Here is a 14,523-nt window from a genome sequence, read left to right as displayed (position 1 = left end):
ATATATATATATATATATATATATATATATATACATACATATATATACATTTTAGTTGTTTCAGTCTTTTGACTACAGTCATACTTGAACACCACCTTTAGTCGAACAAATCAACTCCAGGACTTATCCTTTGTAAGCCTAGTACTTATTCTATCAGTACTTTTGCTGAACCGCTAAGTTACGGGGAGGTAAACACTCCAACATCAGTTGTCAAGCGATGATGAGGAGACAAACACAGATACACAGACACACAAATACACACACACATGCATATACATATGATGGGCTTCTTTCAGTTTTCGTTTACCAAATCCACTCACAAGGCTTTGGTCGGCCTGAGGCTATAGTAGAAGACATGTGCCCAAGATGCCATGCAGCGGGACTATGCGGTTGGGAAGCAAGCTTCTTACCACACAGCCACTCCTGCACCTATATGTACACATAAAACATATATATAGAGTACATATATAAAACGTATATATTTGTATATCATGATATATGTGTATGTGTTTATATATATATGTGTGTGTGTTATATTTTTTCTAATGTACATATACATTAGAAAAGCTCTTATGTGCAATGAATTATATACAACCATCTATCTATGATAAAATTCATAATATTTCGAGTATTAATTATATACCATTTTTAATGTGAATTCATTTTAATGTAGTTCTCTGATATTAAATTATATATCATTTCTGCATTAATTACATGCTGGTCCCTTTTTGAAGCCCTTGGAAGGAGACCCTTATTAATTTATAAATGTTCATTATTTTTAATGTTGCCGTCATCCCTTCACATCTGCAAATAACTGTATGTGCACTCATTATTAATTATACATCTTACCTCTCACCACCTAATACTTTATTGATTATATAATAACTCTATATTAATTATGTAAAAAAAAATCTCAATTTAGAATATATTATTGAAACTATAAAAATATAAATGAAATGACAAAATTTCTTTGTGGGAATATATTGGGAATATTACAGCTTATGATTAACTTGGTGTCTGGTAGTAATAGTTGGAGCATTAGTGGTAATGGTGAGTTCCTTGATGTTGGTGAGTTGTGCAGGCACTACAGTGTTTTATTTCTGTTTTTTTTTTTAATTCCTGGCTTAGTCAGAGAAGGAAGAAGGGCAGTATCCATGAACCCTTTTGTCGGGTTTCTGAGACTGGAAGTTATGTTAGGGCATTCTGACCCACAACAGCATTTGTTTGTTAACCTTGAACATCAATATCTGTGATTCCCAGGCTATTGTAGCATAGCTCAGTGTAACCCCACCCCCACTTTCACTGAATGGCATTTTGCAAATGATTCTCATGCCAAGTTTCCAAGAGACATTAAAGAAATAATAATGATAATAATAATGATAATAATGATAATAATAATAATAATGATAATAATAATGATGATAATATTAATAATGGTTTCAAATTTTGGCACAAGGCCAGCAAATTCGAGGGAAGTGATAAGTTGCTAACATCAGCCCCAGTGTACAACTGGTACTTATTTTATTGACCCTGCAAAGATGAAAGGCAAAGTTGACCTCAGTGGAATTTGAACTCAGAATGTAAAGCTAGATGAAATGCTGCTAAGCATTTTGCTCAACACGCTAACAATTCTGCAAACCCACCACCTTAATAATCATACTACTACTACTACTACTACTACTACTACTACTACTACTACTACTACTACTACTAATAATAATAATAATAATAATAATAATAATGTTTTCTTTATTAATCCCTATTCACAAAATATATGTACAGGACTACAATGTGGGGTTATATAAAAGCATGTAAGATTTTTTTAAAAAGCAGTAACAATATAAAATTGTAACAATGAATGATTCCCCCAAAAAGTGGGAGACTTCCTAGGGCTGTTCATGGAGACTCCACAAAATCACAGTCACTTTGACCACTAGGGAAGTATCCTCTTCACATCATCCTTCGCATCATGCTTAGAGTAGACCCATTCACTTGGACTATTGTCGCAACATTCACCCACCTTTTAAAACAATTACAAAGAGGCAGCACTTTCCTCTCCACTCTCACTTTCCTTAATAATAATAATAATAATAATAATGATAGTAATGATTTCATTTATTCACCACAAGGGCAAGGGATGAGGGGCAATACAAAGACAGACATAAAGTGTGGGAGTTTGCATATAATGAGATGATAAAAAGAAAAATTGGAAAGAAAGAAAGAAATTAAGTATACACAGTATACACTAAAAGAGAAGGGACATATGCATAGCATACAAAGGTTAAAAGAAAAATAGGGCCAGGAGGATGATAGAGGTGTGGCTCTCCTGATACAGGAAGGCCTCTAGGGATAAGTGAGGAACCCCACTGTCTGAGATTTCCCTGAAACCCCAGGAGTAAGTGCCCTCTCCAATTCCTTCTCTCTGACTCACCGTTCTACACTTAGAGAGGTACCGTCTATTCTTGCCATTTTCGCAACTTTCACCCACTTTTCAGTAAACTCACTTCAGGACAGCACTTCCATCTCCACTCCTCTCAGTTTCCTTTGCAAGTGAAATTTGAAGTCAATGAGAGCTCTACCAAAGAGGAATGTATCTGTCCTCATGCCTTTCAGCCTGAATAATGGTTTCAAATTTTGGCACAAGGCCAGCAATTTCAGGGTAGGGACTAAGTTGGTTACATTGACCACAGTGCTCAAGTGGTATTTATTTTATTGATACCAAAAGAATGAAAAATAAAGTTGGCTTTGACAGAATTTGAACTCAGAACATAAAGATGAATGAAACGTCACTAAGCACTTTGCCAGGTGTGCTGATGATTTTGCCAGGTGTGCTGATGATTCTGCCAGGTGTGCTGATGATTCTGCCAGCTCGCCACCTTAAAGATTTCAGGCCCTGTGCCTACAACTGGAAGGATTATGTTTATTATTATTATTATTATTATTATTATTAGTAGTAGTAGTAGTAGTAGTATTGGGAAGGCAGTGAACTGGCAAACTCTTTAGTGCACTGGGCAAAATAGTTAGTGGCCTTTCATCTGTCTTTACATTCTGAGTTCAAACTCCACCAAGGTCGACTTTTCTTTCATCCTTTCAGTGTCGATAAATTAAGTACCAGTGAATTACTGGGGGTCAATGTAATTGATTGGTTCCCTCCTCACAAAATTTCAGGCCTTGTACCTTTAGTACAAGGGATTATTATTATTATTATTATTATTATTATTATTATTATTATTATTATTATTATTGGTAGTGGGTTGATGGAATTGTTTGAGCTTTGGACAAAATAATCTTGCAGCATTTTCAGTTTGAACCCTGCTGTGGCTAGCTTTGTCTTTCATCTATCTAGGATCAATAAACTACAAGTCAAATACTGCGATTGATATAATCAACTAACCTCTCTTCCCCTTGAAACTGGTTGTCCTTGTACCAAAATCAAAGACTGTTAACGGTGGGAAGCTGGCAGAATTGTTAGCACATTAGGAACAGTGTCTTGCAAGATTTGTTCTAGATAAGCTCCAGCCCTTGAAACTTTTGACCATGTGCCTAAATCAGAAACCATGCATGTATGTACATATATATATATATATATGTATATATATAAAATTTAAATAATAAGGGTGATAAATTGGATATCAATTTAATTAACACCAATTTAAAACCAGTGGCCTAGCATAAAGAAAATTCTGAAAATTCATATAAATTATGTTGCATACATATTAGAAGGGATGACCACTAAGTGGACATCCATTATACTCGAAATAGACCATATATGGTCAAACCACAAAAGAAAAGAATGTTCTCTAGGGAAATTCAGTGCACACCAGAACATGAACGGGCAAGACAAATGAAAATATACAACCCCCCCCCCAAAAAAAAACCGAATTAATCATAGACCAGTTTTCACACATTAATGGATTAATGTAATATTTTACTTACATAACCCATCCGAGGCTCAATAATCTATTTCTAGTATAATGGATGTCCACTTAGTGGTCATTCCTTCTCATATGTATATATATATATATATATATATATATATATATATACACACCTTCAAATACACTCACAGCAATGGGGAAATGATATTCTTAAGGTTAACATTATATTTTTCCTTTTATGACTACTTCTATGGCCTTTAGATAATTCATTTCTTGATTAAATTAAATATGGTTAATTTCATTGACAAGAATCTGTGCTCTTGAGATATCATGATAGAAAATTGGTTGGGTAAAAGAAAAAAGTTACAGTAAGCTATATGTATTCAAAAATGGTTGAGTAATCCATTAGTGCAACTTATAAGTAACATAGTTTCCTTGTTTCTTTACTGTTTTTGTTTTAATTACACTTAGATAATAAACATCAATGAGAGGAATCTAATTCTGTCAAGTCATATCCAAATTAGTGAATTGGAGAAGAACTTATTGTACCAAAGCTGGTCAAGTTTGAATTAAAATAAGACACATATTTAAAGTCTCTAAACCATAATATCTCTATTCCCTCTGGCAATGGCCATAAATATAAAAGTCTTGGTAATCAGATGAGGTTGCAATAGAATAGGTGTCCCCACTCTGTTTTTTCCTTTCATGTTAGTCTACATGGGTACATGCCTCAAAGCTCTACATGGCCAGTGAATTCTCAAAGTGCTGCTGCAACTGTCAACTTGCCAGTCTACATCTGAGTGCTCTAGTTGCCATTGCCTTAGTTACCCTTCATGTAGCACAATACCTCAGCTTTTGTTTTTTTACAAAACATTGTCTAATTACTCATAATTGAAAGGTCTCGATGAAACAAATCTAATTCTGTAAACCAAGTTAAAATTTGTGAAGTAAAAGCAACTCATAGAGCAAAAAGCTTTCAAACTGGAAAGGGAGTTACACCTGATATCACCTTTAAATCATCATATCTTAGTTGTTTTAGAAAAACTAGGGTACTTAGGCTTACTTAAAAGATATAAGTGAAAGGGATCCAGTGCTGAAAATAGCATCAAAATTGATTTATGGGGCAAAAATGTGATCAAATTAGTGGGTGATCATTAATAAACTTTTTGACATTGAAATCTTTGTAAATAAACTTAAAAACTGCAGAGGGCTAACATTGCTTGGGTTCCCAAATTTTTACTGGTTTTGGTTCAGTCTAGTTTGGTTCCACCTCGATGTGAGCAGGGTGAAGATTTATTTGGAGGGTAGCATTGCACATGTTGAAACTTTTCGCATTCTTGAAAGATTTCCAATGCATTGATGATTTAAAAAAAATATATATTGAAAGTCTTTATATTTAATATATCATGTGTAGAAATATCAGATTTTTAAGTGCAATTTTTAAGTGCAAAAAATAGTGATTTTAGGTGCAAGTTTAAGTGCAAAAGATATTATCATTTCTCATTCAAATTTAATGAAAATGCCAAGATTCATTGAGAGTAAGTTTATTCTTAGATTTAATGTATAAATATATCAGTTGAAGCTCATTATATTGTACATTTCATTGTTGTTTTCAAAATAGGATTTATTTTTTAATTGTTAGGCTTAGAATTGTATTTTTTTTTTCTCATCCCAAATAGTAAAAATTAATCAATACAAATAATTAATAATTAAAATAATAGATACAAGAAATTAGCACCAAATTTAGGACTCTGAATTATATTAGGAAAAAATTTATGAAATATATTAGAATTTAATAAATTAATGGATTTGGCATTAAAAATTTATCATTGCCAAATTCATAACATGAAAAAAATATTTCTTATTTTTATTTTAAGTGATTTTAAAAACGATCATTTGCATCTGAATATCAATGGAGCAAAAAAAACTTCAAGATATTTTAAAAACATATTAAAACGTTTTATAAATGTTTTTTGGTTTTAGTAATTTCATCATCATCTAACATTTACTTTTTCATGCTTGTATAAGTCAGACAGAATGTATTAAGGCAAATTTTCTATGGCTGGATGCTCTTCCTGTGGCTAATTCTCACTTGTTTCAAAGCAAGCTAATATTTCCCATAGTCAGACATGTTTTTCATGGAAGACTGGGAATCAGCAACATTGCATCTATGATGGTGATACTCATCTACAAAGATCTTGTGACATCAAGACAAGGGTGCACACACTCACATAAACACATGCACATGCACGCATGCATGCACACACACACAAAACACACACAATGCACACAACACACACACGCGTGCACACACACACACACAAATATATGATAGACTTCTTTCAGTTTCTGCCTACCAAATCCACTCACAATGCTTTGGTTATCCCAGGGCTATAGCAGAAGACACTTGCCCAAGGTGCCATATAGAATGGGACTGACCCACATACTACATGGTTGTGAAGCAAGCTTCTTAACCTCACAGCCATGCCTGCACCTATTTTGTTCTTTAAATCATCATCATCATCATTATTTAACGTCTGCTTTCCATGCTGGCATGGGTTGGACGATTTGACATGGAGCTGTTTACTGTCATTGCTCTGCTTGTTTTTCTGTCATTCTCCTTCTAATCATTATATTTGGCAGTGGCAAAGAAAGCAATGGATTGAGCAAAGAGAGATGCCAGTTGCAAGATTTTACATGACATCTTCCAAGTGTCATCAAGCTGACCATCTGATATTTGGTCTGTGATGATGATGTTGAATACATTTCGGGCCTATTCTGTCTAGAGATGCATGGTTAACTCCCAGTATTTCCAGGGGATGTGAACATGATATTTCACCTATAGCCTCAAACTGGTTGACTCACACTTGCTGTACTACTTTCTACCAGACACCATTCAATTTATTCTCTGCTGCTTTAATGACACCCCCACCCCACACACACACTTCATCTTGGGCTCCCCTCATTTACTTTTATGCAGCTTATAAAATTTACTTTTTAACTATAATTTAAACTGTTTGAAAACAATATTTTTTTTTATACTATTATATTTCTGTGTTTTATCTCATTAACATGTTGTTTTTTTTACTGTATTGATATTAATTAAGCCTAAGATGGTGAGCTGGCAGAATCATTGGCATGCTGGGTAAAATTCTTAGTGGCATTTCATCTGCCTCTACATTCTGAGTACAAATTCTGCTAAGGTTGATTTTGTCTTTTGTCCTTTCGGGGTCAATAAAATAAGTACTGCTCATGTACTGGAGTCGATGTAATTGACTTTCCCCTCCCCCAAAATTGCTGGCCTTGTGCCAAAATTTGTAACCAATATTAATTAAGCCTGAAAAAGTACAGGACATGAAGTGGAAGCTTACAAATACTGCAGCTTAAGATGAGATTTGAATATAGATAATATGTTTTTTGGGGGAGAGTTTTGGGTGGAAAAGAAGAGGGAAAAGATTAAAGATAAGTCTAGGGTGCCCTTGGGTAGCATGTTTGTAATATAGCTAAATTGAAAGGCTATTTTCTTTCCAACATGGCAACCTCTGCTGTGCATGTTTAATCGTTTATTCTGAATCTGTGTAAGATAACTTAAATCATACGCAATTTAGAGAAGAGAGCTTTGTTGGTCACACTTTATAGAAGTTATGAGCGTTGTGGGCGAAGAGTTTCTGGATATCAAGAGCTCAAGAGTATAGAATTTCTAGAGCTCCATGGGCATAGCTTCCAAACCTTTTGTTTCTAGTGGGGATAAATTATCATTTCCTAATGGCCAGTGGTTAGGGCAGCGGACTCACGGTCGGAGGATCGCGGTTTTGATTCCCAGACCAGGCGTTGTGTGTGTTTATTGAGCAAAAACACCTAATGCTCCACGAGGCTCCGACAGGGGGTGGTGACGACCCCTATTGTACTCTTTCACCACAACTTTCTCTCTCTCTTTCTTCCTATTTCTTGAGTAACGCTGCGATGGACTGGCATCCCGTCCAGCTGGGGTGGGGAACACATACGCCATAGAAACCGGGAAACTGAGCCTATGAGCCTGGCTAGGCTTTAAAAGGGCGCATAAATGGGAGACACCATTCTAAAACCACCATACCTTTTATCTCACCATTTCTGAGCTGACGGGATACTATTACCTATTTAACTGTTACCAGACAACTTAATGTACCTGCCTCTCCTTCCTGGATAAGCTCATTTTCCTGTATGCTTAAATATCAACTCTGCTATGATTAAGAAAATAGGAGAGGCAGGTAACTTTACCATTTTATTATTTACTTGCACCAGTGATTCAATTATGACCATACTGGGGCACTGCCTTGAATGGGGTCATTTGAACAAATCAACCTCAGTACTTATTTTTTGTTTTTTATATTTTGGTACTTATCCTACTCTTTTTACTCTTTTACTTGTTTCAGTCATTTGACTGTGGCCATGCTGGAGCACTGCCTTTAGTCGAGCAAATTGACCCCAGGACTTATTCTTTGTAAGTCTAGTACTTATTCTATCGGTCTCTTTTGCCGAAACGCTAAGTTACGGGGACCTAAACACACCAGCATTGGTTGTTAAGCAATGTTAGGGGGACAAACACAGACACACAAACATACACACGCACATATATATATATACATATATACGATGGGATTCTTTCAGTTTCCGTCTACCAAATCCACTCAGAAGGCTTTGGTCGGCCCGGGGCTATAGTAGAAGACACTTGCCCAAGGTGCCACGCAGTGGGACTGAACCCGGAACCATGTGGTTCGTAAGCAAGCTACTTACTACACAGCCACTCCTACGACTCAGTCTTTTTTGATGAACTCTTGAGTAAAGTTATGGAACATAAACAAACCAATACTACTGTTAAATATGGGGGTGGTGGAAACACAAGAACATATTCAGACACACGCACAAACACAATCACACCCATCCACACGTATATAACAAGCTTTCACACATTTTCTATCTACCGAATTCCTTGGTTGCCCTGGAGCTATAGCAGAAGACACTAGCCCAAAACATTTGAACAACAGTCATTACATTGTCATATTTTATTTTAGATGGACTAAATGTAGGAAGTTCCATTGAGATGCAGGCATGGTTGTATGGTTCAGTAGCATGGTTGTATGGTTCCATATTCAGTCCTACTGTATGGCATCTTTAGCACATGTCTTCTCCTATCGCTCTAGTCTGACCAATGCTTTGTGAGTGAATTTGGTAGATAGAAACTGTGTGGAAGCCTTTTGTGTATGTGTGTGTGTGTATTCTTTTATTCTTTTACTTGCTCAAGTCACTCGACTGTTTAACTGCAGCCATGCTGGAGCACTGCCTTGAAGGGTTTTAGCTGAACAAATCGACCCCAGGATTTATTTTTTAAGCCTAGTACTTATTCTAGCAGTCTCTTTTTCCAAGCCGCTAAGTTACTGGAACATAAACACACCAACACTGGTTGTCAAGCAGTGATGGGTGAACAAATAGAGACACAAAGACTCACACACACATACACACGCACACACACACTTTAATATATATATATATATATATATATATACACACACACATATCTCTCTCTCTCTCTCTCTCTCTCTCTCTCTCTCTCTCTCTCTATATATATATATATATATATATATATATATATATATACGATGGGCTTCTTTCAGTTTCTGTCTACCAATTTCCACTCACAAGGCTTTGGTTGACCTGAGGCTATAGTAGAAGACACTTGCCCAAGGTGTCACACAGTGGGAGGGAGTAAACTTGGAATCATGTGGTTGGGAAGCAAGCTGCTTACCACACAGTCACACCTGTGCCACATGTATATGTCTTTGTATTTATGCCACCTAATACCAGACAACCAATATTGGATTGTTTATATCCCTTTAACTTAGTGGTTCAGCAAAAGAGATCAATAAAATAAGTACCAGTAGAAAAAGATTGGATTTGACTTGTTCAGCTAAACCATTCGAGGTGGTGCCCCAGCATGGCCATAGTCCAACGACTGAAACAAGTAAGATAAAAGATATCTGCACCCACTTCGTGTGTGTTTGTGTGTGTGTATGTGTGTGTGTGTGTGTGTGTGTGTGTGTGTGTGTGTGTGCGCGTGTGTTTGTGCATGTATATTTGAAAGGTTGTGTCTATGTTTAAGCTTATAGTCTTAAAACATCTGTTATTTTTTCCCCCTTTATGCTTCAGTAACTTAGCAGTTTCATAGCAAAAATCAATAAAACAATATACCAGTCAGAAATAAGTGCTGGGGTTGATATATATGATCAAGTAACTTTTGAAAACAGTACCCCAACATAGTGACAATACAAGGACTCTTGTTCAAATGTTCTACTATGTCTTACTAAGTGACACCATGTTGCTGAATCTGTTTGAGAATATTTCCTTAAGGATAAATCTGTGGAATACTCAGCCACTTTTTATGTTAATTCAATGAATAGGTTGTTCAGTTGATTGAATAATTGGATGCTTACATATTAAAACTGACAGGAGTGTTTGTGTGTGTGCATGTGTGTGTATGTGTGTGTGGTGTACATCTATTTGTCTGTCTGTCTATCTGCCTGTCTGTCTTTCCATACATATATGCATTCAAGTGTGTGTGTGTGTGTGTGTGTGTGTGTGTGTATACATGTATGTGTTAGTGTATAAACATAATATACACCTCTACTAAGACTATACCACCTTATTTTCTTCCATTGTGTTATGTGTTACCAATTTATTTGCAATATCCCAGATACCTTTATTGATATTGCTGCATTGCTCACTATGTTTAATCATGTATTGATCACTCATTAATCACAATCTGAAGCTGCTCTTGATTATATACCATTTTCCACTTATCAAGCGTCAAGCTCTATACACTCAGATCGATATTTTTAATTGCACAGTTCCCTAAAACCATTGAGATAAATCAATAAGGTCATTGCATTATCTTTGAAACACAGCCTACTTCTGGAAGAAATCTTATCCCTTTTTTTCTTCCCCCCTCCTACCACCACTACCACCACCACTATGTATTAAATATTAGCTTGTTCTTTCTTGTTGAATTTCTTTGTTATTATTTAATTTAAAAAAAAAAATTCACACATACTTACGTGCATATGAACTCATACTTGTACTTCAACATGCAAGCACATGCATACATTGCCTCGAATGTTAATTTTCAGCGTTGGAATAAGAGAAGAGATTGGTAAAAAAAAGCACAAAACAAACTTGCTATCTTCAATTTGGTTTCTGTAGTCATGGATGTTGCACAATGACTGAAAGAGTGCAGTTAATATGAGTAGCTAAAATGGGGTTCATCTGATGGATCTTTGGAATAACGTTCCTTGACAGGGTATGTAAGCTCAGAGATCTGGGAATCTCCCCTTGTCAAGCCACTACTTCTATGCATTGAGTGGTCACAACTTTGGTACTATGGACTAGTGATTAGAAAATCACAGGAAAAAATCACAAGAGAGATTTTTCTAGCCAAGCCAACTGGCAGGAGATAGAGGTAGACCAAGAATGAAATGGTCTCATTCTTAGTCTACCTCTCAGTCTAAAATGTAATAATAGTTGTTTCTGATAGGACCCTATGGAGGAGGTGTCTTAGAAATCTACTTCTACAGTTCTCCTAGGAACAGTGGACAGAGAAAATGGATGAATCTATAAAATAAGGGAGTAAAGTAATTTATTTTAGTTGAAAGAAGGGCTTTTGATGATTGAAACAATAAAAGCTTCACAACTGCTTACTATCAAGTTTTTCCTGATAAAGCAAACCGTTCTAGTGGAGATGCGTGGTTTAGTGTTTTGCTACTGATTGTAAGATTGTGGTTTCGATTCCTAGACTGAATGACACATTGTGTTCTTGAGCAAATCATTTCATTTCACATTGCCCCAGTCCACTAAGTTGGCAAAAATGAATAATCCTGTGATGGACTGGTGTCCCGTCCAGGTGGGGAATATATATGTCATGGAAACTAGGAAACTGGTCCGTATGAATCAGTAGGACTTGAGAAAGTAACTGTACCTTTAAGCAAACTGTCTTATAATCAATCAAAGATGACCTGTCTATGAGCATCTCTTATTTTTATTTACCTAACACTACATTGTCCAAAGTGTCTTCTCTTTCTTTTTAAAAGTGAGGAAAATTTGGTTCCCTTCTTGTGAGCTAAGAGAAAAAGTTCCCTAACTGGTTCCAGAAAAAGCAACATTTATTCTTATGGGGTTCAAATAGTGATTATGAAAGTTCCTGACGAAATGTTGCACAAAATGGAAAGTCATCATCATCATCATCATCATCATCATCATCATCATCATCATTTAACATCTGTTGTCCATGCTGGCATAGGTTGGACTATTTGACTGGCTTGGCACGCTGGAAGGCTGCACCAGACTCCAGTCTGATTTGGCATGGTTTTCTACGGCTGGATGCCTTTTCTAATGCCAACCACTCTGAGAGTATAAAGGGTGCTTTTATGTAACACCAGTATCTGCTATGACTGTAATTTTGCTTGACTTGATGGGTCTTCTTCTCAAGCATGGCATAATGCCAGAGGTTTTGGTCATTGCCTTTGTGAGGACCAACACTTGAAAGGAGCTCAGTCACTTTGCCTCTGTGAGGCCCAACGTTCAAACGGTGTTCTTTACATGCCACCAGCACAGGTGCATTTGGCTTTATGGGTTCTCTCAAGCACAGCACACTGCCAAAGGGCTCAGTCACCAGTCACTGCCTCTGTGATGCTCAAATTTTGAAGATCATGCTTCACCACCTCGTCCCATGTCTTCCTGCGTCTACCTCTACCACAGGTTCTCTCTGCAGTTAGAGATCGGCACTTCTTTACACAACTGTCCTCATCTATACGCATCACATGACCATATCATGCAGTCATCTCTCTTGCACACCACATCTGATTCCTCTTATGCCTAACTTTTCACTCAAGATGCTTACATTGTCAAACATGTACACTAACACTGCACATCCAGCAAAGCATAATGGCTTCATTTCTTACAAACCTACACATGTCCTCAGCTGTCATAGCCCATGTTTCACTGCCATCCAGCATAGCTGTTTGCACACAGGCATCAAACAATCTGCCTTTCACTCTGAACTTCACCCATCCGAATCTTATTCTCACTGCTATGCTCTTGGAGCATCCACCTCCACTACCAACTTGGTCACCTAGATAACAGAAGTTATTTACTACCTCCAGCTTGCACCCCTGGCAGTTAATGGAGTCTATTTTCTGCACATTTTCAGCGTTTACTGTGCCTGTGCACCTTCCACCAGTGAGACTTTATTTGAAAGATGAAAACTGAAGTTGACTGTGGCAGGAATTGAATTCTGAACATGAAGGTTCATAACTATGTATCATGAGGTATATAATCTGACACTTTACTGATTCTGTCAATTCACCACCCTGTCCATTTCTTAACATACCTTTATCAGTAAAGTGGTGGCTGGCAGAATTGTTAGCATGCTGGACAAAATGCTTCATGGTATTTCATCTATTTCTACTTTCTGAGTTCAAATTCTACTGAGGTCAACTTTGCCTTTCATCCTTTTAGAGTTGATAAAATAAGTACAAGTTGATCACTGGAATCACTGAAACCAACTTGCTGGCATTGTGCCAAAATTTGAAACCAGTATGTCTTTATTAGTGTTTAAGAATCAAAAATTAAATGCTTTGTGGTATGTGGTAATTGATAATATCTCCTTATGCTCTATTATTAGATTCTACACCTGTTGGGTTTTGTATTTACCTTTCTGTGATGTTGAAACAATAAGTACTTATAACAAACTGATAAGGTGATAAAGTGGCAGAATCACTGGAAAAGTGCACAAATGCCTTGTATTTGTCCTTGCTCTTTACTCTTTGACTTCAAATTCTGCTGATGTTATCTTTGCTTTTCCTCTTTCTGCCCTTGATGGAACAAAGTGCCAATCCAAGGAAGTACTTATTTTACTAAAGCCCTGTGTTATCCTGTGTGTCATAGACCATGGCTAACTTTTCTCCACTGTTTACTCTGGGCTGTTGTTTTCTGCTTCTCTCCTGTTGGATCCCTGCTTTATCATTGCAACTTTCTTTTGTATTTTGCTGCCCTGTGTCATATGTTTCAATGAAGGACGGTTTTCTTCTCTCAGGTCTTGTTGGCTTTCAATTGTCATTGATGCTTCGCTAGCTTTTCTTTTTTGCCAGTAGGTGTATTGACCCTATACAAACCCCTTTTTACCTCTTGGAAGAGGTGGTCCATATTAGTTGATCCTTTACCGTTGGCCTTTCTGGCATGGGAAAGTCCTACCAGGAACTTACATCCCACCGGTATAGCTCTGATGGTCATTGAGGCACATGAGTCACTGTACCACAGCAAACACTGGACATGGTCGGTGTCTAGGGTGATGGATTGCTTGAATTGTTTGGCTTTTTGACAAGTCTGTAATATTTATTACAGCACTCTCTTGATGTTCTGAGTTAAAATCCTGCTGAGGTCAAATTTTTCCATCCCTCCAAAGTCAATAGAATAAAGTTGTTATCCAAACTGGTGAATTGGCATGGCAGATACAGTAGAGCCTTGGACAAAATACATTGTTGTATTGTTCAGGCTCTGTGTATTGTGAATACTTAGGAGTATGTGTGTATGTATGCATGTGTGTGTGTATATATATATG

Source organism: Octopus bimaculoides, chromosome 14, assembly GCF_001194135.2.
Source record: "Octopus bimaculoides isolate UCB-OBI-ISO-001 chromosome 14, ASM119413v2, whole genome shotgun sequence".
Taxonomy (NCBI): Eukaryota; Metazoa; Mollusca; class Cephalopoda; order Octopoda; family Octopodidae; genus Octopus; species Octopus bimaculoides.
The sequence above is the reverse complement of the archived record's forward strand: the minus strand, read 5'-3'. Positions refer to the sequence as shown.